This window comes from Cervus canadensis, chromosome 20 (genome assembly GCF_019320065.1).
Source record: "Cervus canadensis isolate Bull #8, Minnesota chromosome 20, ASM1932006v1, whole genome shotgun sequence".
Lineage (NCBI taxonomy): Eukaryota > Metazoa > Chordata > Mammalia > Artiodactyla > Cervidae > Cervus > Cervus canadensis.
In genome coordinates this window covers 5,888,769-5,913,661 of record NC_057405.1, presented here as the reverse complement: position 1 = coordinate 5,913,661, position 24,893 = coordinate 5,888,769, and positions in this window count along the sequence as shown.

Genomic DNA, 24,893 nt, shown 5'->3' with positions numbered 1-24,893 from the left:
CAAATACATTTCCAAGAATCTCTATAGTGAGTTTTGTGAACCCTTCTATGGGCACACTACCATTGGGAAAAAAAAAAAAATACTCCAATTGCATTTTCTTGGAGTATCTACTTGTGATTCAAAGTTTGGATACAGAGTTACATTTGCTTTGCTTGGCTCTTATTTTTAACCACAGAGACTACAGTTTATTACCCACAATTTATAATGCCATAGAGCTCACAAGGAGGAGGAACTTAACAGACAAAAAGTAAGGAACGCTATATAAAGAACTAAACAAAAGACCTCCACTAAGGAATTTTAAGCAAAGGGAAAAACATGCTTAAAGCTGAAGTTGTGTGAAAACATATGATATACTGTAAAAAACAATGAGGAATATTCTCAGACAGGAGCTCCAGATATTTGGAGATTGAGTGTTATTGGTAGGAAAACAATATATAAAAGATAGGTCAGGGCTTTGCGGACCATCTGGGCGTTTGTTAAGTACTCATTATTGTAGTATGAAAGCAGTCACTGACAATATGTAAACAAATGTGCGTGTGTTTCAGTAAAACTTTATTTATTTATTAAAAATGTCACGTTTGATTTTATCTGCAGACCATAGATGCTGACCCATGGTCTAGGTTCGTAGTTGCCACAGGAGATTGAATATGTGCTAAGTTATACAAGATGAACCCCTAGAATGTAGGAAAAACAAAAGACTTTCATTTATATATTTTCTCTTATCCTTTAGGAATCCCTATATTATATATATATACATAATTGTATAGAATATATGGGTAGAATAATGTATTACTACAATTTAAATATAAACTATGTATACAATGGATGTGCTTGTCCAATACTGTTCTACTAAGGCAGATATATGATAGAAAAAGAGATATACAGACAACTGCTTTAGGTAATAGAGAATAATTGAATAAAGAGCCTCTTGATGAAAGTGAAGGAGGAGAGTGAAAAAGTTGGCTTAAAGCTCAACATTCAGAAAAGAAAGCTCATGGCATCCGGTCCCAGTACTTCATGGCAAATAGATAGGGAAACAGTGTAAACAGTGGCTGACTTTATTTTTCTGGGCTCCAAAGTTACTGCAGATGGTGATTGCAGCCATGAAATTAAAAGATGCTTATTCCTTGAAAGGAAAGTTATCACCAACCTAGACAGCATATTAAAAAGCAGGGACGTTACTTTGCCAACAGAGGTCCATCTAGTCAAGGCTATGGTTTTTCCAGTGGTCATGAATGGATGTGAGAGTTGGACTACAAAGAAAGCTGAGTGCCAAAGAATTGATGTTTTTGAACTGTGATGTTGGAGAAGACTCTTGAGAGTTCCCTGGACTGCAAGGAGATCCAACCCGTCCATCCTAAGGGAAATCAGTTCTGAATGTTCATTGGAAAGACTGATGTTGAAGATGAAACTCCAATATTTTGGCCACCTGATGCGAAGAGCTGACTTATTTGAAAAGACCCTGATGTTGGGAAAGATTGAAGGCAGGAGGAGAAGGGGACGACAGAGGATGAGATGGTTGGATGGCGTCACAAACTTAACGCACATGAGTTTGAGTAAACTCCGGGAGTTGGTGATGGACAGGGAGGCCTGGCGTGCTGCGGTTCATGGGGTCACAAAGAGTCGGACACAACTGAGCGACTGAACTGAACAGAACATTTTTAAAATCAGTGAAGTAAGCTAATCAGATTTTTCAGACAGATATTTTTTCTTGTTGTATTTTTATCATATTTATTTTTTTACCTTGAGTACAGCTGTCATTTCTTCTTCATTTTTTTTCCATTTATTTTTATTAGTTGGAGGCTAATTACTTTACAATATTGTAGTCATTTTTGCCATACATTGACATGAATCAGCCATGGATTTACATGTGTTTCATTTCTTTTTCAATTCAGAAGTTTTAATTTGCTTTCTTATGTCTATGATTATCTTAGTTTTATCATATAGTGTTTCCTGATGGTTTTCCCAAATTGAAGCCTTAAAAAAAGTGTTAGTATTATAGTCAATAATGATAGAAAAATAAATAATAAAGAATTTTAGCAACTTGAGATCTTATTGCACCAACCTAACTCAGTGCAGTTTTTGGTTTTCCTTGGAGAAAACAGTGAAACCATTCAGTACAGCAAGTCTAATCTTCATGATAGAAGAGATGGAAGTAATTAAATGGTGAAATATCTGAACTACTAATGCCAAAAGAATATTAAAAGGAGTAATGTCGAATGATTGTCATGATTTAATACAATGGAGAAAATGCATTTTTAAAATTTAACTAAAATAGGAATTCTCCCTGTCAGAGACAGTGAAATGCACATTTCAGAATTAATATAGTACAACAAAGACAACAGAAAATAGCTTATCAGGCTGAAAGGACTGTTCAAAGATCAAGGAAACAGACAAATTCATATGATTTTAACACAAGATGATATCGTTTCTAGAAAATAACGGAAAAAACTTCTTCAGACATTTATTGAGAAAGGTTTGTTCTCAAAGGGGGGACAAATCAAATATAAACCTTTTCCATAGAGTTTGAATTTAAACATAGGAAGTAATGAAATCCTGGCATGTATGATCTATAGAAAGAATACAGTAGAAGCTTAACCAAACCAGAAAAAAAGGGACACTTAGACAAAGTGAGACCAGATGCTATACTCTTGGCCATCAAAGAAGGGGCTTGAAAATGATGCTATCCCTAGGGGTGACCCATCTTGCACTCTGCCCTTAATATCACTGCCTCCCATCTAAACTCTACCCTGTGTCTTATCCTTCAGGTTAGTAAAATCAAAAATTGTGCCAACCAAAAAAAAAAAAAAAAAAAATTGAGCCAACCAGGAAATGACCATCTACTTTCATTCATCTTATTCATTTGCTCAGTATTCCTCTACAATAATCTTTCCACCTTATTTTATTTTATTCAATTAAAGTATAATTGACTTGCAATATTATGTTAGTTTCAGGTATACAAAATCATGATTCAATATTTTTATACGTTATAAAGTGACCACTACTCTAAGTCTAGTTACCATGTGTAATCATCCAAGTTATTACCAATATGATATTATTGATTATATTCCCTATGCCATATGTTGCAGTCCCACCAATTCAGTTCAGTCCATTTCAGTCATTTGGTCATATACAACTCTGCAGCCACATGGACTTCCGCACGCCAGGCTTCCCTGTCCATCACCAACTCCCGGAGCTTGTTCAAACTCATGTCCATCCAGTTGGTGATGCCATCCAACCATCTCATCCTCTGTCGTCCCCATCTCCTCCCGCCTTCAATCTAACCCAGCATCAGGGTCTTTTCCAATGAGTCAGTTCTTCACATAAGGTGGTCAAAGTATTGGAGTTTCAGCTTCAGCATCAGTCCTCTCAATGAATATTCAGGACTGATTTCCTTTAGGATGGACTGGTTGGATCTCCTTGCAGTCCAAGGGACTCTCAAGAGTCTTCTCCATCACCACAGTTCAAAAGCATCAGTTCTTTGTCAGCTTTCTTTACGTTGCATCTCTCACATCCAGACATGACTATTGGAAAAGCCATAGCTTTGATTATAAGGACTTATGTCAGTAAAGTAATGTTTCTGCTTTTTAATATGCTAAGTTTTTCATAGCTTTTATTCCAAGGAGCAAACATCATTTAATTTCATGGCTGCAGTCACCATCTGCAGTGATTGTGGAGCCCAAGAAAATAAAGTCTTTCACTGTTTCCACTGTTTGCCATCTGTTTGCCACAATGTGATGGGGCAGGATGCCATGATCTTCATTTTTTGAATGTTGAGTTTTAAGCCAGCTTTTTCACTCCTATTTCATTTTCATAAAGAGGCTCTTTAGTTCCTCTTTGCTTTCTGCCATAAGGGTAGTGCCATCTGCATATCTGAGGTTATAGATATTTCTCCCTGAAATTTTGATTCCAGCTTGTGCTTCATCCAGCCCAGCATTTGCATTATGTACTCTGCATATTAAATGGATGACAATATACAGCTTTGATGGAATCCTTTCCCAATTTTGAACTAGTCCATTGTTCCATGTCCAGTTGCTTCTTGACCTGCATATGGATTTCTCAGAAGGCAGGTAAGGTGGTCTGGTATTCCCATCTCTTCAAGAATTTTCCACAGTTTATTGTGATCTACACTGTCAAAGGCTTTAGGCATAATCAATAGAGCAGAAATAGATGTTTTTCTGCTATTATCTTGCTTTTTCAATGATCCAGTGACTACTGGTAATTTGATCTCTGGTTCCTTTGCCTTTTCTAAACCTAGCTTGTACATCTGGAAGTTCAAGGTTCACATATTATTGAAGCCTGGCTTGGAGAATTTTGAGCATTACTTTGCTGGTGTGTGAGATGAGTGCAATTGTAAGATAGTTTGAGCATACCTTGGCATTGCTTTTGTTTGGGATTGGAATGAAACTGACCTTTTCCAGTCCTGTGGCCACTGCTGAGTTTCCCATGTCCAGTTCTAACTGTTGTTTCTTGACCTGCATACACATTTCTCAGAAGGCAGGTAAGGTGTCTTGTATTCCCGTCTCTTAAGAATTTTCCACAGTTTGTTATGATCCACAACATAAAATACTTTAGCATTGTCAGTGAAGCAAAAGTAGATGTTTTTCTGGAACTCTCTCTCTTTTTTTTTTGTATGTTTTTCTGGAACTCTCTTGCTTTTTGTATGATCCAATGGATGTTGGCAATTTGATCCCTGATTCCTCTGCCTTTTCTAAATCCACTAGAACATCTGGAAGTTCTTGGTTCATATACTGTTGAAGCCTCACTTGGAGAATTTTGAGCATTACTTTACTAGCATGTGAAATGAGTGCATTTGTGTGGTAGTTTGAACATTCTTTGTCATTTCCTTTCTTTGGGAATGGAATGAAAACTGACCTTATCCAGCCCTGTGGCCACTGCTGAGATTTTCAAATTTGCTGGCATATTGAGTGCAGCACTTTCAGAGCATCATCTTTTAGGCTTTGTAATAGCTCAGCTGGAATTCCATCACCTCCACTAGCTTTGTTTATAGTGATGCTTCCTAAGGCCCTCTTGACTTCACACTCCCAGATGTCTGGCTCTAGGTGAGTGATCACACCATCGTGGTTATCTGGGTCATGAAGATCTTTTTTGTATAGTTCTCTGTGTATTCTTGCCACATCTTCTTAGTATATTCTGCCTCTGCTAGGCTCATACTGTTTCTGTCCTTTGTGCCCATCTTTGCATGAAATGTTCTCTTGGTATCTCTAATTTTCTTGAAGAAATCTTTATTCTTTCCCATTCTATTGTTTTCCTCTATTTCTTTGCATTGTTCACTTAAGAAGACCTTCGTATCTCTCCTTGCTCTTCTTGGTACTCTGCATTCAAATGGATATATTTTTCCTTATCTCCTTTGTCTTTCATTTCTCTTCTTTTCTCAGCTATCTGAAAGGCCTCCTCAAGCAACCATTTTGCCTTTCTGCATTTCTTCTTCTTGGGGATGGTTTTGATCACTACATCCTGTACAATGTCACAAACCTCTGTCTGTAGTTCTTCAGGCACTCTATCTATCAGATCTAATTTCTTGAATCTATTTCTCACTTCCACTGTATTGTCCTAGGGATTTGATTTAGATCGTACCTGAATGGTCTAGTAGTTTTCTGTACTTTCTTCAATTTAAGTCTAAATTATGCAGTAAGGAGTTCATGATCTGAGCCACAGTCAGCTCCAGGTCGTGTTTTTGCTGACTGTAAGAGCTTCTCCATCTTTGGCTGCAAAGGACATAATCAGTCTGATTTTGGTGTTGACCATCTGTTGATATCCGTAGTCATCTCTTGTGTTGCTGGAGAGGGTGTTTGCTATGACCAACGTGTTCCTTTGGCAAAACTCTGTTAGCTTTTGCTGTACTTCATTTTGTACTCCAAGGCCAAACTTGCCTGTTATTCCAGGTATCTCTTGACTTCCTACTTTTGCATTCCAGTCCTGTATAATGAAAAGGACATCTTTTTTTGGTGTTAGTTCTAGAAGTTTGTAGGTCTTCATAGTACTGTTCAGCTACTTTGGCATTAGTGGTTGGGGCATAGACTTGGATTACTGTGATATTGAATGGTCTGCCTTGGAAACAAACAGTGATCATTCTGTCATATTTGAGACTGCACCCAAGTACTGCATATCTTTTTGAGCTTTCATTTTTGTTTACTTCAGATAAATACCCAGAATTGGAATCCTGCCTTGTGTGGTCATGTTATTTTTAATTCTCTGCTGCTGCTGCTGCTAAGTTGCTTCAGTCGTGTCCGACTCTGTGTGACCCCATAGACGGCAGCCCAGGCAACCAGGCTCCCCCATCCTTGGGATTCTCCAGGCAAGAACACTGGTTTGGGTTGCCATTTCCTTCTCCAAGGCATGAAAGTGAAAAGTGAAAGTGAAGTCACTCAGTCATGTCTGACTCATGAACTGCAGCCCACCAGGCTCCTCCATCCATGGGATTTTCCAGGCAAGAGCACTGGAGTGGGGTGCCATTGCCTTCTCCATTAATTCTCTGAGGAACCTCCATAATATTTTCCATAATGGTTGTACCAATTTATAACCCACAGAGAGTGCACAAGAGTTGCCTTTTCTCCACACCCTCACTTAAACTTGGTTTTTGTTCTTTATATACAAGACATTTTCCATTCTGACAGATGTGAGGTGATATCTCACTGTGGTTTTGATTGCATTTCCCCAGTGATTAGTGATGTTGAGCATCTTTTCATGTGTGCATGTTGGCCATCAGTATGCATTCTTTGGAAAAATGTCTGTTCAGGTCCTCTGCCCAATTTTTAATTGGATTTTTTTTGAGTTGTATGAGTTTTTATATGTTTTGAATATTGATCCCTTAATAGCCAGAACCTCTGCAAATATTTTCTCCCATTCAGTAGGTTACTCTTTGTTTGTTTTTAATTTCTTTTGTTGTGTTGATTCTTTCTACCTAATTTAGAATTCAAATCAATTGGGTCCAATAAATTGTTTGGTCAGTTATTTCTTTCTGTATTAGATTAAGTTTTTTGATTCATCATTATAAATCACTCTTTTGTACAAACACTAGTATCTTACTTAAAAATAACAGACTATCAGTCAAGTCTTTATTAAATAACTACTTGTATGTATTACTGTTGCAACACCACAGTCTGTTATTTTAGTAAAATTGTATGAAATGGATGAATGATATTTTTATAGAGGTAAAAGAGGATGGTGAATAATGGTTGGGAGCTTTCTGGAAGCAGTGTAGTTTGATTAAGAATTTCAGAATATACAGAAATTGAATGGATAACAGGGCATTTGTAGGAAAGAGTCTCTGATGATAATCAGTTGACTAAAATGTGAGGTTAAGTTGAAGGAATAAGTGATTCCTTATTTTTGATAAGTAATTAGCAATAAGAATTCTGAAAATACTTTAAAAATGTAAAGTTCATCTTTGCACATACCAGTTATAAAGTTTGCAAAAAAACTTATAGCAGTGACCATTGGGCAGGACATACATTTAACAGCAATCAATTTTTTAGGATGCATCCTTAGTCAAATAAGAACACCTTTCTTGGGTAGTAAGAACATTATTTTTTTCAACAAAAATATCTCTTAAGTTTATATACTTGATTACATTTAGTCTCAGGCATTAATTTATATGTATGAAAATTATAAAATTAATTAAGTTAAATGTTTAGTATTTGATTAAGTCTCTTTTATATAATGTCATACCCAATCATTTTTATGACCTCAATATATTTAGCATGACATGGTAAACAAGATTAAAAACACAAAAGCTACTTACTGAGCTCAATCAGCATTTTCCCCACGATCTGCATTTATTACAGACTTTCATTTGCAACTCGGTATAAATTGAAATCTAAGTGTATATATTAAAGACAATTAATCATATTATGTTAATGTCTTATTATATCTTGATCTATGACAGCCATCTTCTGCATTCATTAATCCTATGTCCTATTTTAGGACCTGAAAGCTAATTTCAAACTTTGGGACTAAATTCAAGATTGTCACAGTTACATGTCAAGAAAGCTTTCTTAGTAGTGGGTAAATAATTGTTGCACTTAAGAAATAAAGTAACGGCATAAAATGTTCTAGATTTTCCTTCTAAAGAAACACTTACCAGATTCATAGAACACAAACTTTGCAAAACAAAAACAAATTTCATCAGTCCAGTTCCAGTTCAGTTGCTCAGTCATGTCCGACTCTTTGTAACCCCATGAATCACAGGACACCAGGCCTTCCTGTCCATCACCAACTCCCAGAGTTTACTCAACTCATGTCCATCAAGTCGGTGATGCCATCCAGCCATCTCATCCTCTGTCGTCCCCTTCTCCTCCTGCCCCCAATCCCTCCCAGCGTCAGGGTCTTTTCCAATGAGTCATTCTTCGCATGAGGTGGCCAAAGTATTGGAGTTTCAGCTTCAACATCAGTCCTAAAAATGAACACCCAGGACTGATCTCCTTTAGGATGGACTGGTTGGATCTCCTTGCAGTCCAAGGGACTCTCAAGAGTCTTCTCCAACACCACAGTTCAAAAGCATCAATTCTTCGGTGCTCAGCTTTCTTCACAGTCCACCTCTCACATCCATACATGACCACTGGAAAAACCATAGCCTTGACCAGATGGACATTTGTTGGCAAAGTAATGTCTCTGCTTTTTAATATGCTATCTAGGTTGGTCATAACTTTCCTTCCAAGGAGTAAGCATCTTTAAATTTCATGGCTGCAATCACCATCTGCAGTGATTTTGGAGCCCCAAAAAATAAAGTCTGACACTTATCCCACTGTTTCCCCATCTATTTCCCATGAGGTGATGGGACAAGATGCCATAATCTTTGTTTTCTGAATGTTGAGCTTTAAGCCAACTTTTTTCCATGTCCAAGGTAAGAGAAACCCAAGTAAGACAGTAGGTGTTGCAAGAGGGCATCAGAGGGCAGACACACTGAAGCCATAATCACAGAAAACTAGCCACACATGGACCACAGCCTTGTCTAACTCAATTTCATCAGTGTGCTAACCCCAAACATAGATGTTTTACTTAAAATGGGTGGTAAGGAGGAGAAATGTGTCTACTTTTGTATCAATAGCCATACATTTCATTCTAAAAGACCTGTGCTATCTTTACTCTAGGTAATATTTCTAAGGGCAAGATATTGTCTGGGAACTGAGAAGAGAGGATGCAGAAAGAGAGACCAGGTATATTTATGCTGATTCTTTGTCTAGCTAGGCAGATTACTAATGGCTATTGTAGAGGTTGGTCTTTCTCTATACATTTTATAATCTATTATTCATTCTGAGTAAACATGTATTACTAACCAGTCAAATATGTCAGAATGTGCAACCTACCACTGCTACTGTTAAGTTACTACAGGGGTGTCCGAGTGTTTGAGACCCTGTGGACCGTAGCCCAGTGGGTTCATCTGTCCATGGGATTCTCCAGGCAATACTGGAGTGGGTTGCCACTTCCTTCTTCAAGGATCTTCCCAACCCAGGGACTGAACCCACATCTGTTCTGTCTCCTGTACTGAGAGGCGGGTTCTTTACAACTAGTGCTCCCTGGGAAGCCCGTGCAATCTGCCAGGTTCAAGTAACATGCATTTATAGTTTCAGATTCACTGAATATGTTGTCAAGAGATAAAGGAGCCAAGTTGGATTAAGAGTAACAGTTTGCTTACAAGCATATAGACACAAGTCATACACATGTACACACACACATACCCTTTTTGAATGTTATCAATAAATAGTCCAGATTACAGGAAAATCATAAATGTAAACAAGGCTTTAACATATGGACATTGAAAAAGACTCCAGAATAAATTGAGTAGAAGTCAAAGCTTTTCTGCTGCAAAAAAGAAACTAAGACTTTCATCTGAAAAAGATCACCACTTTTCTAATATAATTAAGACCATAAAATCCACAATTCTAGTATATTTGAAAAATTACATTAAAAACTTAACTTGCATACAATTTTCATAACAAAAATGCATACTAATAAACTCCTCCTACATTAGACTTTCCTTTTTCAATGGTGAAAATTGAAAGAAAACATGTTGGTTATAAGAAACATAGTTCTGAGAAAATGTGCTTATTAGCTGAGATTCTATATTCATTTTTATATAGTTTATATATGAAGCACAATAGGAATTCATTATTAAATATGTAGGAAATGAGAATATCTATGTATATTTCTATATGTGCACAAGCATCTGTGCTCAGTCAACTTCTTGCGACCCCATGTACTGTAACCCGCCAGTTTCCTCTGTCCATGGAATTTTCCAGGTAAGAATACTGAAGTGGGTTGCCATTTCCTACTCTAGGGAATCTTTACGACCCAGGAATGGAATTCATGTCTTCGAACTTGTGTCTCCTGCATTGGCAGACAGATTCTTACCACTGAGCCACCAGGGAAGCCCATATTTCTATATGTATACCTACATTAATATATTTTCCAATTGTATCCTATATAAATGTATAGAAGCATGAATGCAGAGTATAGATATAGTTAGATGTTTACATATACGTAGAATCACGCTATAATAAGTAAGATGAAATAAGAACTTAACACTTAAAAGTCCTGTTTCAAACAAAAATATATAAGAGATTAGCATCAAAATACATAGATATAGATCTTCTGGAATAAGTAATAAAAATAAACTGTGGAAAAATTGAGTACAATAAAATCAAAATGAATTTTTGAAAGAGACTGTATTTAAGTATTATTACATTTAACAATATTGTATTATTAAAAATAACTACTCTTGGGACTTCTGTGATGATCTTTAAGACTCTGCACTCCCAATACAAGAGGCACAGGTTTGATCCCTGGTCAGGGAACTAAGATCCTGCATGCTGCAAGCTGGGAACAAAAAAACATGTGGACAAAAAAACACAGGCATACAAAACACAAATGAGAAACTACCCTTCCTATTATGGACTCACACAAAATTAGCATAGTTTCCAAATGAGAGAAAAAAGTGAGAACACACCAAATATCTCATCTTGATTGGGAGGAAGAGAAATATTATATCTCTTTCACTTTTATTCAACAAAAGGAGTATCTAAACCAATACAACTGACATAAGACCACATACATCAGATATGCCATCCAATGATTTAAATTTACTATTGTGAGCAGGATTGTAGAACAGTGGCTGAGAACAGGATCTGGAGCAGAGAGCCTGAGAGTAGAGACCTGATCTAATGCTTGCTAGTGTCTGGCATTGTTTAAAAACTCTGGGCTTTAGTTTCTTCAGAAGTAAAAGGAGGATTATAACATACTCTCCCAAAGGGTTATGAGGATGATTCAATTAGTTTCAATAAGAAAAGCTCTTAGGACAATGCCAGCACATAGAAAATTTATAAGTGTTTGCTGTTGCTAATATTTTTGCTAAAAGAAGAAGTGAGTGAGTGAAGTCGCTCAGTCGTGTCCGACTCTTTGCGACCCCATGGACTGTAGCCTACCAGGCTTCTCCATCCATGGAATTTTCCAGGCAAGAATACTGGAGTGGGTTACCATTTTCTTCTCCAAAAGAAGCAAAGGATATCAGATTATATATTACTTACAAGAGACAAATTTAAACACATAAGATGTTAAAAGTCCAGCTAAGAGTTTGGGAAAATGCATGTAAGTCTAAAAAGAAAAAAGATATGAATATTAATACCTAAGAAAATTACACACCCATGAGAAATAAAGGGAAATAATAAGGTGAGTAAAAGCCAAACAGTAGTGTTTATAATAAGGATTTATGGATCAAGACTCTGTATATTTAAATATATGGCAATAAAGTCTATTTTTAAAACAGCTGGAAATTCAAAGAGAAATGGACAAATGCATAAATGTATAGGGAGATTTAAACAAAACTATGGGTCTTTGAGTATAATAGATTAAATTCATAAAAATAAAGATACAGCCGATTTGAATTTAATGAGGTTGAACTTTATGTATACATCTTTGATGTCTGTGTTCTATCACAAATACATTTTTTTCAAGGCAAAATCTGAAAAAAATTGCCAAAAGGATTATAAGATATTTATCCCAACAGGAATAAATGGCACACTCAAATTATAATAAAGAGTTTTTATTTACAAAGTGACTATTTACAAAATGGGCGTGGGGTCTATGAAACCACAAGGAATTCTGTAGTAACCCAAGGCCAGAAGCAGCAGGCCTCAGAGGACAGAAGAAGAGAGATGTTATATATCCAGAAGGATAATTGGATAATAAACACCCTACTTTTATTCATTCCTCTGCTGTGACTTCTTGAGGGTCAAAGCCAGCTCAAGGTCAGAAAACTGAGGAGGCCAGTGATATAATTCCATATAGTTCACACATCTGTGTCATAAAGCAGAGGGGGTTAAGAATGAATTTGTGAAGACAAACAGAAAATATCAGCTAGAAAAGCCACAAAAAGGCTCAGTAAATTACAAAAATGAGGAAAAGCTCATACATTCACTCTGATCCCAAGAAAATAAAAATTTTAATAACAATTTAAGCTAAAAGTTGTATGCACATGAACTGATTTCTTGGCTCACCATTCCTTCTTGAAACTCTATTTCCTCGCATTTTCCCCCCAAACCATATTAGTTCCTTTTATAGTTCGTTAGTGATTTCTTCACAAAAGTCTTATTTTTAAATTCTGTCTTTGTATGTGAAGGCCAATGGTAGACACATACATTAATCCAGGAAGTAACATCTTCATAAAACCAGTAAATATTGAGTATAAAAATACTAATTTGTGGAAACTAAAATGTAAAACTTTTGAAACAGTACTATGGAAGATAGAATTAGGGAGCTCCATGTTAGAGCACTCTAAGATATTCACAGCCTTCAGGAGAATAATGGTATTGACACCTCATTGTTTAATATGAGTGTTAAACAATTTATGGCAACTGATAAAGATTAGGACATCTAAGCCAATTAATAGGAGAAAAGATTAAAAGCATACTTGGACAATCAGACAGAAGGTAGAGAAGGAAGAGTGGACAGAAAAAATAAATGAGCTAAATAGAAGATAGAAACTAGTATGTTAGAGCTAAATAAAAATAAATGAAGACATTTAAATAGCCTATTAAGAAAAATGTATCTAATTAAAATAAAATATAACTCAGCTTTGTGCTATTTACAAGATTTATATTTGAAGTCAAATGAAACAAAGGAATGGAAAAATATCTTCTAGGGAGAATTGCCATAGCCACATTTGGGAAAATATTAAAAGTTTATCAGTAGGATATACTTATGTGTATGTATATATGAAATGTATCTATAATGAAACATTGTAAAGAATATAAAAATGTGAGTTGAATCTTTATAAAATTTGAGTACAGTTTATCATGGCTTTGAAAAACCATTTTGCTTAATCATACATATGCCAAAATTTATATTTATTTAAATCCATAAATCAACAGTATGATATCAGTTCAGTTCAGTTCAGTCTCTCCGTCGTGTCCGACTCTTTGTGACCCCATGGACCACAGCACGCCAGGCCTCCCTGTCCATCACCAACTCCTGGAGTCCACCCAAACCCATGTCCATGGAGTCGGTGATGCCATCCAGCCATCTCATCCTCCACCGTCCCCTTCTCCTCCTGCCCTCAATCTTTCCCAGCATCAGGGTCTTTTCAAATGAGTCAGCTCTCCGCATCAGGTGGCCAAAGTATTGGAGTTTCAGCTTCAGCATCAGTCCTTCCAATGAACACCCAGGACTGATCTCCTTTAGGATGGACTGGTTGGATCTCCTTGCAGTCCAAGGGACTCTCAAGAGTCTTCAACACCACAGTTTAAAAGCATCAATTCTTCAGCATTCAGCTTTCTTTATAGTCCACCTCTCACATCCATACATGACCACTGGAAAAACCATAGCCTTGACCAGATGGACCTTTGTTGGCAAAGTAATGTCTCTGCTTTTTAATATGCTATCTAGGTTGGTCATAACTTTCCTTCCAAGGAGTAAGCGTCTTTTAATTTCATGGCTGCAGTCACCATCTGCAGTGATTTTGGATCCCAGAAAAATAAAGTCTGACACTGTTTCCACTGTTTCCCCATCTATTTACCATGAATTGATGGAACCAGATGCCGTGATCTTAGTTTTCTGAATGTTGAGCTTTAAGCCAACTTTTCACTCTCCTCTTTTACTTTCATCAAGAGGCCCTTTAGTTCTTCTTCACTTTCCGCCATAAGGGTGGTGTCATCTGTATCTGAGGTTACTGATATTTCTCCCAACATTCTTGATTCCAGCTTGTGCTTCTTCCAGCCCAGCGTTTCTCATGATGTACTCTGCATATAAGTTAAATAAGCAGGGTGACAGTATACAGCCTTGACGTCCTCCTTTTCCTGTTTGGAACCAGTCTGTTGTTCCATGGCCAGTTTTAACTTTTGCCTCCTGACCTTGGATAACGCAAAAATACTTGGACAAAAAATGGCAAGAAGAAAAGGATAATCAATGGCATGTGCATCTCCCTAAGGACAAAGCAAACAAACAAGGTTATTTTGGCCTGGGAGGATGAAGGGGCCTTGAAGTAAAACTCTTACTACAGCCCTGGAACGTGAAGATGGTCTAGATAGACTTATTTAAGGGCAATAGGGGTCACGCTGCTTGCTAGTGGTGATCATAATGTAAAAGAGAGAGGTGGGCCAGACAACCTCAGTGTATCAGAACCCCCGAGGAGTGTTAGAGGCTCCTTCTGAACAATCAGCTCTACTCAGCTCCAACTGATGCTTTTAATTTAAAAACTGGTCTTAATGTTGCTGTGCTACTGGTTTCTCAAAGGAAGATAAAAATTCTGATGGTTATGAGAAGTCACCAGATCCTTTGAATGCCAGAAACAATTTGACATTTATAGCATCGTGCTGGCAAGCAAGCAGTGTGAAACAAGTAAGCCCTGGCTTTGGGCTACAATTGGCCACCAGTATGAGACCAGTTCAGAGAAGGCAATGGCACCCCATTCCAGGACTCTTGCCTGGAGAATCCCACGGATGGAGGAGCCTGGTGGGCTGCAGTCCATGGGGTCGCTAAGAGTCGGGCATGACTGAGTGACTTCACTTTCACTTTTCACTTTCATGCATTGGAGAAGGAAATGGCAACCCACTCCAGTGTTCTTGCCCAGAGAATCCCAGGGACGGGGGAGCCTGGTGGGCTGCCGTCCATGGGGTCGCACAGAGTCGGACACGACTGAAGCGACTTAGCAGCAGCAGCATGAGACCAGTTGAGTTAGCCCAGGTGGTTTTTCTTAGAACGAAGTTCCGGGAAGCCATAGTCAGAGCCCCAGAACAAAAGCTGTCCCCTCAACCAAACAGAAAGACTGTCAGTAAAGAAAGCTCCCTACCTGCAGGACCACTTCACTGTGTGGGCAGTTCCTTGTTTAGCACACCGTATGCTCCGTGCCTGGCTCGAGCCCTAAGAACTTCCCTTAGCTCTGTTGAGCTCTGTGGCATCTTTCATCCTATTGAAGTGTATGCCCAAAACTGGATTGTAGTGTGTTGAGAACATTTTCCATGCTCCTGAAAGTTTTAGATGCACTCATGGCACTAAGAGTCTAAAACCCATGTTGTAAAATATTTGTTAAGTGAGCGTCTAAAAGCTTGAAGCTAACCACCTTCTGGATTATATCGTAAGTAAGAATAAAGATGATATAAACATTACCTGAAGAGATATAGAATGAGAACAGTTCCCAGGTTATATGCACAAGAATGGACTTCATTGTGGGAAAGAAGCTGAGCAAAGAATAACACTTATGGTAAACACAAATTGCAAGAGCTCTTTTTTTTTTTTTAATTTGTGCTCATGGTCACGTGCCATCAGGACTGAGTGTATATCAGGGTTCCCACACAGCAGGACTGAAACCTCTCCACCAAGAATGGAAGTCCTCTAAACCAGAAAAGTAGCCTGACCTCAGGTTTTCACAGCTGAGCCAAATATCTCTTAGAGAATGTGAAAGCAAAGGTTTTCTCATTCATTTAATTTCTCTACAGTTTTCATATTATTAACAACCTACCTTCCTTCTACATTCATATCTTGTAATCAATTTTATTTATTTTAAATTAACTTTTATTGGAGTATGGTTGCTTTATAATGTTGTGTTACTTTCTACTGTATAGCAAAAAATGAATCAGCCATACATCTGCATATATCCTATCACTTTTGGACTTCCTTCTCATTCAGGTCTCATTAAGATCATTAAGTAGAGTTCCCTGATGGCTCAGATGGTAAAGCGCCTGCCTGCAATGCGGGAGACCCGTGTTCAGTCCCTGGGTTGGGAAGATCCCCTGGAGAAGGAAATGGCAACCCACTCCAGCACTCTTGCCTGGAAAAATCCCATGGATGGAGGAGCCTGGTAGGCTACAGTCCATGGGGTTGCAAAGAGTCGGACACGACTGAGCGACTTCACTTACACTTTCCTGATCTAAACAGTTATGATCTTATTGTATATTGTTATTGTTTAGTGGTTAAGTTGTGGTCAACTGTTTTGTGACCCCGTGGACTGTAACCTGCCAGGCTCCTCTGTCCATGGGATATCCCAGGCAAGAATACTGGAGTGGGTTGCCATTTCCTTCTCCAGGGAATCTTCCAGACCTAGCAATCAACCTGTCTCCTGCATTGGCAGGTGGATTTTTTAATCACTGAGCCACCAGGAAAGCCATATCTATTTTACACATAGCATCAACAGTGTATATGTGGCAATCCCAGTCTCTGAATTTATAATAAATTTTAAATCAGGTTATTAGTAGATTACATGAAATAAGCTCATTTCAGTGTTTATCCTTCATACAATCCAATCATTAATCAAATCTTTTTTTTTCCAATAAGCACATTAAAATACAGTAATTTAGTCTATAAGTTGAATAGAGACCAGAGAACAATATAGGATAGAGGGAACAAATGCAGTATGAATTAAATTATAGAAGCAAGTGAATAAATAGGCAATGTGTCACCGCAACTAAGTGTGTTGATATTCTCATCCCCCTGATTTCCCAAACTGACATTACCATAACAGTTAAAATGAAAAAATAACCATAGTAAAATCATGTAGTTACTTCAAGGAAATAATCATTAATGAATAGCTTTTAGTTAGAAAAGCAAATGAGTCATGGAGAGTATTTCATTTTGACTTTATGACTGCCCACTCCTGTCTTAAGTAGGGTTGAACTGGCATGTGAATTTCCACTTAGCAAGTGTGCAGTAAAATGAACATTATCACTGGAAATTTCATCAAGCCTTCACTATTGAATCAACAATTGGGTTAGTGTTTGGTTGTATGTGTTTAATGAATCAATGGCTTAGCTTTGCTTAAATGCCATGTAATTATGTGATTGATTTGTCATACACATAGTATGTTTTGACTACCTTTATTATTTCTGGTTTCTATTTGCTTTTAAGGATTAAGAGCATATGAAAGGTAAAGTGTACTGAAAGACAAATTTAGGTGCTGCCTTCTTATGAAAGCATCATGAGAGGCTGTATCAATAACACTTTCAGACTCCTGACAACTTTATGGTGTATATAGACAATAGAGATTTTTAAAAACTGATATAACTATATATTTTCTGAATTAGAATGGTTTCAGAGAGCTGCTTCACTAAAATTACAGTTGAATTGCTTTTATTGCTGTTATATCTGGTAGAATCAGTAAAAATCAATCATTCAAAATAGAACTACACTATTTACTGGAGGAAAAAATATTCTGACTAAATATGAGGGTAAGTGAACTTTCTTTATATTTGTCTAGATTAAATTTTTATTTTTTGTTCTTGGTATTCTATTTTGGCTAATATATGTCATTAAAAGATTATATATTTTAATATACAGGGATATTTCAAAATAAAATATATATAAAATGAAGAATATATCTTGGTATATTCCTTTCCTCTAGTTTCTAGTACTTAAATTTTTATTATTTTTAATTAGCTTATAAATATATGAAAGAGAGAAATTTGTTAAACATAAATTCTGAATAACTCCTGGTGGATTTTTATTGAACTGTCTTTTTGTTTTCTCATTTATGCATTCAGATCAGGTCAGGGTACAGTATTTGGTTAATAAAGTATTTTTTTTTTGCCTAAAATGCAAAAATCTATAATTTGCTTCTAGTTTTCAATTTGCAGTGATTCATTACACTGTTGACTACCTTCCCTAGAAGACATCCAACTATTGAATTTTCAGTGCTTATTTTTCTTAAGATTCTCTACTATCTCCCAGGGAATTGTGCACAGTGCAGCTTCTTTTTGGAGTGATATATATGCTCTTTGGTAGTTAAACTTTCACTCAGTTCTTAATATAACTGAAGACAGAGCTCATTAATCATACCCCGAAGCACAGAACTATGGTTATACCTCTGATGTTTCAAGGTAATAAGTAAGGCCTGTTATCTTTTATGTCCAAGGAGGTTTACTCAACTGGTCGTTATACAACTTTATCCATTAACTTACCTTCCGTTAACTATTGTTCTTATTTCGAAACCAGTAGTTAATTTAACTATGGTTATGTGTGTATTAGGAGACTACACAGAAATAAAATTGGTGAAATATTCAGTAGCCTGAAAACCTCTATAAAGACTTTAATTTGTTTTTGAGATATTTGAAAGGATTCGTTTCCCAATCTTTTAAATAATATTAAACTTGAAAAATAAATTGACCACTGAAAAACCTAAAGTATTTCAATGATACCTAAATGATCCATCTATCTATCTATCCATCTATCTATCTATCTATATGTATGTATGAACATACGTGGCTATACACAGTCAAAAACATTTTTTAAGAAGAGCTACTAGTTTTAATTATCTTAAATGATTTTTGTCTTTAGTCTACTAATAAAGATGTTTCATGGACTAGGCTCAGTTCTTCAGTCTCCTTGCATCTGAATCCATGCCGTCCTCATTCTTGTTTACACTCCTCGCCTCCCACACTGTTAAGCCCTGCTGATAATCAGACGTAACCCACTGCCCCGCATCCTCCGCTGCTGCAGACATTCCTCCTGCCCTGTCTCCAAACACTTCCAGTATGTTTTTTGAAAATCTGATTCCTTATTTATCAAAATCCCTGATATGTTCCCCCATTTCTTTAAGAATGTTCTTCCCTCTCCTGTGCTTCATGGTATGATGCAGGTGTCTCATTTCCAATCAGAAGTCAATCCATCTTCATTCACTGGATCGAATACCTTCCAGTTTTATGAAACTGTGAGATTATATATGTATATATACACCCCTGGTTCCTGGCACAGAACTCCTAACACCTTTGTAAATTCCCAAACAATAAAGACACTAGGAGCATCTTGTTCTAAGGAGGTGATTCAGGGTGGCTCTTGGATGGGGCTGGTCACTAGGAATATCAAGCCATAATTAGAAACTTGGACTTTTCAGCATCACCACCCCTCCTCCAGAGAAGGGAGGGGCTTTAGAAACAGAGTTGGTAATTGATCGTACCTGCATGAGGAAGCGGCTTCCCTGGTCACTCAGTGGTAAAGTATCCACCTGCTGGAGACCTGGGTTCGATTCCTTGGTCTGGAAAATCCCTGGAAAAGAAAATGGTAATCCACTCCAGTATTCTTTCCTGGGAAACCCCATGGATAGAGGAGCCTGGTGGGCTACAGTCGATGGGGTCACAAAAGAGTTGGACGTGGCTTAGCAACTAAACAACGAGGACATGGGAAGGCTCCATAAAATCCTAATAGAACAGTGTTCAGAGTGTTTCCAGGCTGCCGAACAAGGGGAGGGTGATGCACCCCAATTCCGTGAGAACAGAAGCTCCTATGCTGGCCCCTCCCAGACCCCCTGTGTGTCTACATCTAGCTCTTCATCTGTATCCTTTATCACATCCTTTAGTAAGCTAGTAAAGGTAAGTGTTTCCCTGAGTTCTTTGAGCTGCTGTAGTGAACTAACAGAATCCAAGGAGAGGATTGTTTAAACCTCTGATCTATAGCTGTTTGGTCAGAAGCACAGGTTACAACCTGGGTCTAAAGTGTGTGTGTGTGTGTGTGTGTGTGTGTGTGTATGTCTGCATTGAGAGGCAGTCTTACGGGATTGAGCCCTTAACCTGTGCGATTTGACACTGTTTCTAGGTAGATAGTGTAACAGTTGAGTTAAATTGTTTGTAGGACACCCATGTGGCACTGCAGAAGATTGCTTGTTGTGGGGAGAAAACAAAACACAAAAACCACACATTTGGTGACCGGAAGTGTCAGGGGGGACATGATCTGTGTGAGCAGTAGAGAAGACTCGCAGGAAGCGGAGACACAGTGGGAAGTACTGCCTGAATCTCCCCAGCATCCTGCTCTCTCTCTTTCTGCTTCTCATTCTTAGCTGCCCCCTCCTCTCTGCCTTCACATATGCCGCACGATGACCATCCAAAGCACAATCTGAGTCCTTTTCCTTTCCAGCCCTCTGTTTCCACACATAGTCAGTATCACCACCTCCTGACTCACTAATTTTTCATTTACCATTCACCCTTCAGCTTATTTCACCAGGGGTTACGAGACTAACAAAACAAATCAAAAAGTACAAGTAGCTAAACCTAAATAGATAAACAATAAATCATTTTTAGTATAAACACATTCCAAATATTGCATGTATTTTATCTGACAAACCTAATTTCCCAAATATCCATCTCTCCTCATGAGCCAAAATTGCCCCTGTTTTGATCATAAATAATATTTTGTTGCTAATCCAACTTTCTTAGAAACTGAGAAGACCCCTTCATTCACCTGGAACAGCCTGAGAATGCCAGATAATTAACACTTTCTGGGAGTATCCATCTCCAATGGCAAACGTGTTTGGGTGAATAAATATTTCAGGTCCTATGCCCTTTCATAGGTTAATTCTGAATTGTGTGACTGACTTAATTTCCAAGAGTTGCACCATGGGATTAAGCTCAAGTGTAGTAGCTGACTTGAATAAGGTGTCTTATGTTCCCTGATTCATCCTCCTTACGTCATTTCCTTACTCATTTGTCAGTGTTCCTAACACTTTTCAAATACATCACTTGCACTTGAATCCTTACCTCAAAGTCAGTTTCCAGAAGAAACCAAACAGAAGGCTCAAGGGTGTGCCTATTTCACTTTTCAGTCTGTTTCTTTTTCTTTTTTTTAAATGCTTTTCTTGGCTGTATCACATGGCAAGTGGGACCTTAGTTCCCCCACCAGAAATTGAACCCATAACCCTTGCATCTGATGCACAGAGTCTTAACCACTGGACCACTAGGGAAGTCTCCTCAGTCCATGCCCTTGACAGCCTCTTCACTTTCCTGGCTTTGCCAAACTCATCTAGATAAATTCATATTTTTCCAAAATTGTATATCCAACTCAGACCATTCCTTCTAACTTTTAGGCTTACAAAACAAATAATCCATCAGAGTTAGTCTCAAACATCACAAAATTAACATGTTCATTTTGTTCTTTATCTGTTCTTCCTCTTCTTTACCAATAAATGTCTTCCCCATCAACCCAGGTATTTATGTAAAATCTTAGGAAGAGGCATTCTCAGCATTATCCCTTCTCTCACCAACACAGCTCGTCTGTTACCATGCCCCAGAAACTGCCTCCAAAGTGTATTTCTATAGGTCATCACGGGACTTCCCCAGTGGTCCAGTGGTTAAGACTAGGTGCTTCCAATGCAGAGGGCATGGGTTCAGCTCTAACTGAGATCTCACATGCCACGTGGCCAAAAATAAACAAATAAATTTAAATAATAATAATAGGTCATCACTCCCTTGTGACTGCTGTCAACTTTGCCCACATCACAGAAATCTCATAATATCCTCCAACCAAGCTTCTCTCTTCTAGTTTTGCCCTCTTCCAATCCATTCCCCAAAGAGCAGACAAAGTGATTATCTAAAAAGATATATTATGTTTTGTACTACTCTGCTGGTAAAGCTTCACTGGCCACCTATTTCCTTCTAAATAGGGTTTAAATCCTTAACCTGGACAATAGGGCCAGACCTGTGCAATCTGGTCTCAGACTAGGTCTTCGACTCAAATACAATCACTCTGACACATTAATATTTTTGATTAATTGAATCAATAAGTTCATGCTATACCGTAAGTATAACATTCTATTTCTTTAGCTCATTCTTTGCTAATTTAGCTACCAATTTTTTTAAAAAATTATATCACAACCCATAATGATATATTTATTTTCATGATTAGTTGTTAAATGTTTTCCTTCTCCACCAGAATGGAAGGGAGGATAAAACAGGGCATTTGTTCTCATAGAAGAGAGAGACCCCGTTTTGTTCCATTCTGCCCACACAATTTCCTGGGACATATTATTGTGCCTGATTCCTGGTACAGCTTGATAATTGATTGAATTAATAAACTAAAAGAGTCAGAAAATGATAAGCCACGCATAGTGATAAGCTATGTATGATAAGCTATGCATAGTGAAGGGTTTTAGCCTAATTTACTTTTTCCTAATGTACGGAATCTAAGGGAAGCCGTGGCATCAACCTTCATTTAACTTCCATTATGCTTTTGGCATTTTGCTGGGCCTTTTGCATGTTTCTCATTTGATCTTCACAAGTCAAACACCATTATAACCATTTTAAAGATCAGGAAAATGAGTCTCAGATGCTCAAAAAGATTAAGTGACTCATATAAATCTAATAAGTCTTATAAATGTCAGAGCTGGAATTAAAATCTATATTTGTTCTCAAAATACATCTCTTTCCAGTAAGATTCTAAAAGTTTCATTGAATGATATCTTATTCCATCTTGGTGTTGTAATACTAGGAACTGATCTCAGAGATTATAGAATCTATTAAGTTTAAAGCAGTTTTGTACAGTAACATATAACTTGCTTTATCAAATGCTATTTCTTAGCAAGCTTTACTACAGAAAAATATTTTTCCCATGTTTTTGATAGTGAAAATTTCTGGAAATAAGATGTTATTATTTATGTGTTAGAGTGTTAAAGTGTTATGTGTTATGTGTTAGAGCAATCTTAGGTAAGCAACATCATATAGGCAGATATCCAGAGCAACACAGAAAATATCCCTGGGTCAGGAGAAGCAAAATTATCACAGTACAGCAATTAAACCTATGTACCCTAAAGCCAACTGGGTTCCAATTTCTGTCCACACTTATCAGTTGTGGGGCATTTAGCAAATTACTTATTCTTTCTTTGCATTTGTTTGATCTTTGATAAAATGTGGATAATAATAGTACCTACCTGATGAGTGTAATTGTGAGGAATAAATTAGTTAAAACATGTACAGTGCTTAAAGTAATCACTGACTTGTAAGAAGTGGACAAGAAATATTAACATTGGTTATCTGCCTCTGAAAACTCATTATGAAAAGTTTGTTAATTTATTCAACCATATTAAGTCACCACAAAATAGATTTTTAAAATCAATTAAAAGACTGGTAATATCACTGCCTCTCACTCTAAATGGGGAAGACAAACACTGAAATAATAAATAAACTAATAAGATAATTTCAAATGGTGACAGTTGCCATGAATAAAATGAAATAGGAAGTTATGATTTGTAACGCAATAGGTTTGAAGGTTGCAATCCCAGATTGTGTGAACTAGAAAGCCTGACATTGAGCGGAGCCCTCAGTATGAAGCCATATAAAAATCTTTGGGACTCAATTTGTGAGGACAAATCAAACCTATTTTTTTAAATTGTAATCAGTAAGTGATACATGAAAATAGCGCCTTAGACTGAAACTCAGTATATTCCTGGTTCACACTTCCCAGAGTTCCTACTCCTAGATTTGGTGAGGAGCCTCTGTCTTCTCCGAAAGCCCGTCAGAATGATCACACTCTCTTAAACATTTTTATTTACTGGCAAATAGAGTCAAGAAGCGTCAACACGACATTTAGAGAAGAGCAGAGGGTAAAAAGGGTATCAGGAATTAAAATGACTGTTTTGTTCCAGATACTCTTTCATAGTAAATAATGTATATTTTAATTTAGCCTTTTCACAAAAGCTCAGGTTATAAAGTATATTATCTTCATTTTTCAAAAGTGGCTTAGAAAGGCAGCTACATAAGTAAAGATCTCAGCTTAGATTTGAAGTCTGCCTGATTTTACAGTCTCAGCTCACAGCCTACTGATGAACACTGCCACAGACTTACCACATTTATTTCTTGTCCTGTTGCTATTGTTGCTTGTGGTGGTGAGGTGGTTATTTTTTTTTTTTAACGCAGTTGCTTTCCATTAATTCTAAATTAACTTTAATTAAACTGCATTATCTATAGTTTGATTTGAGCCTTTCCACTTTACAGAGGAATGTGCTAATATTGGTATTTACCATTGTACTATCCTCTTTTACATTTTAGTTTGATCATTATTCTTAGAATTCACTCATTTTTTACTTAATGTTGTAAAGAACACTCTGTACTCTATAACTGCAAAAAGTGTTTGATTTTTAATCATGAAATCCAAGTTGATAATCATTCCCACCTTCATTTTGTTCTGAATGTCTTTCAGATGGAAAAAAAAATGTTTGGATAGCTTTATTTCGTTAAAAAAATTCAAGCAGCCCACAAGCTTTGTGTTGAAGTTAAACAGTGTAGATCATTTGATTTCTGCAAGTATATTTAGGTGACCAGATGTTTTATCATTGGATAGTCATAGCCTTTGTGTCAACCTCTCATCTATTTATCCAAGGGGAGAAGAAGGAGTGTGTATGTACACGGTGTCAATAACAGACTCTAATTAGACTGCATGGAGAGTTTATTGTGAATATTATTTATTCCCTTTCTGAAACCATTCTTATCAGACAGTTTTAGTAAGCAACCCAAATGGGTGAAATAAATTTGTCTTAGAAAAATTTTCTTATAAGTTCTCTTATTGCCTCCAAAATAAATACAAAGAAAATGGTCTGAGCTATATATTCCCATATTTCACAAAACAGACACTAAATCAGTTCTAGAAATGCTGCTTTTTACTAACTCTCTTCAAGCAGTTAGTAAGAC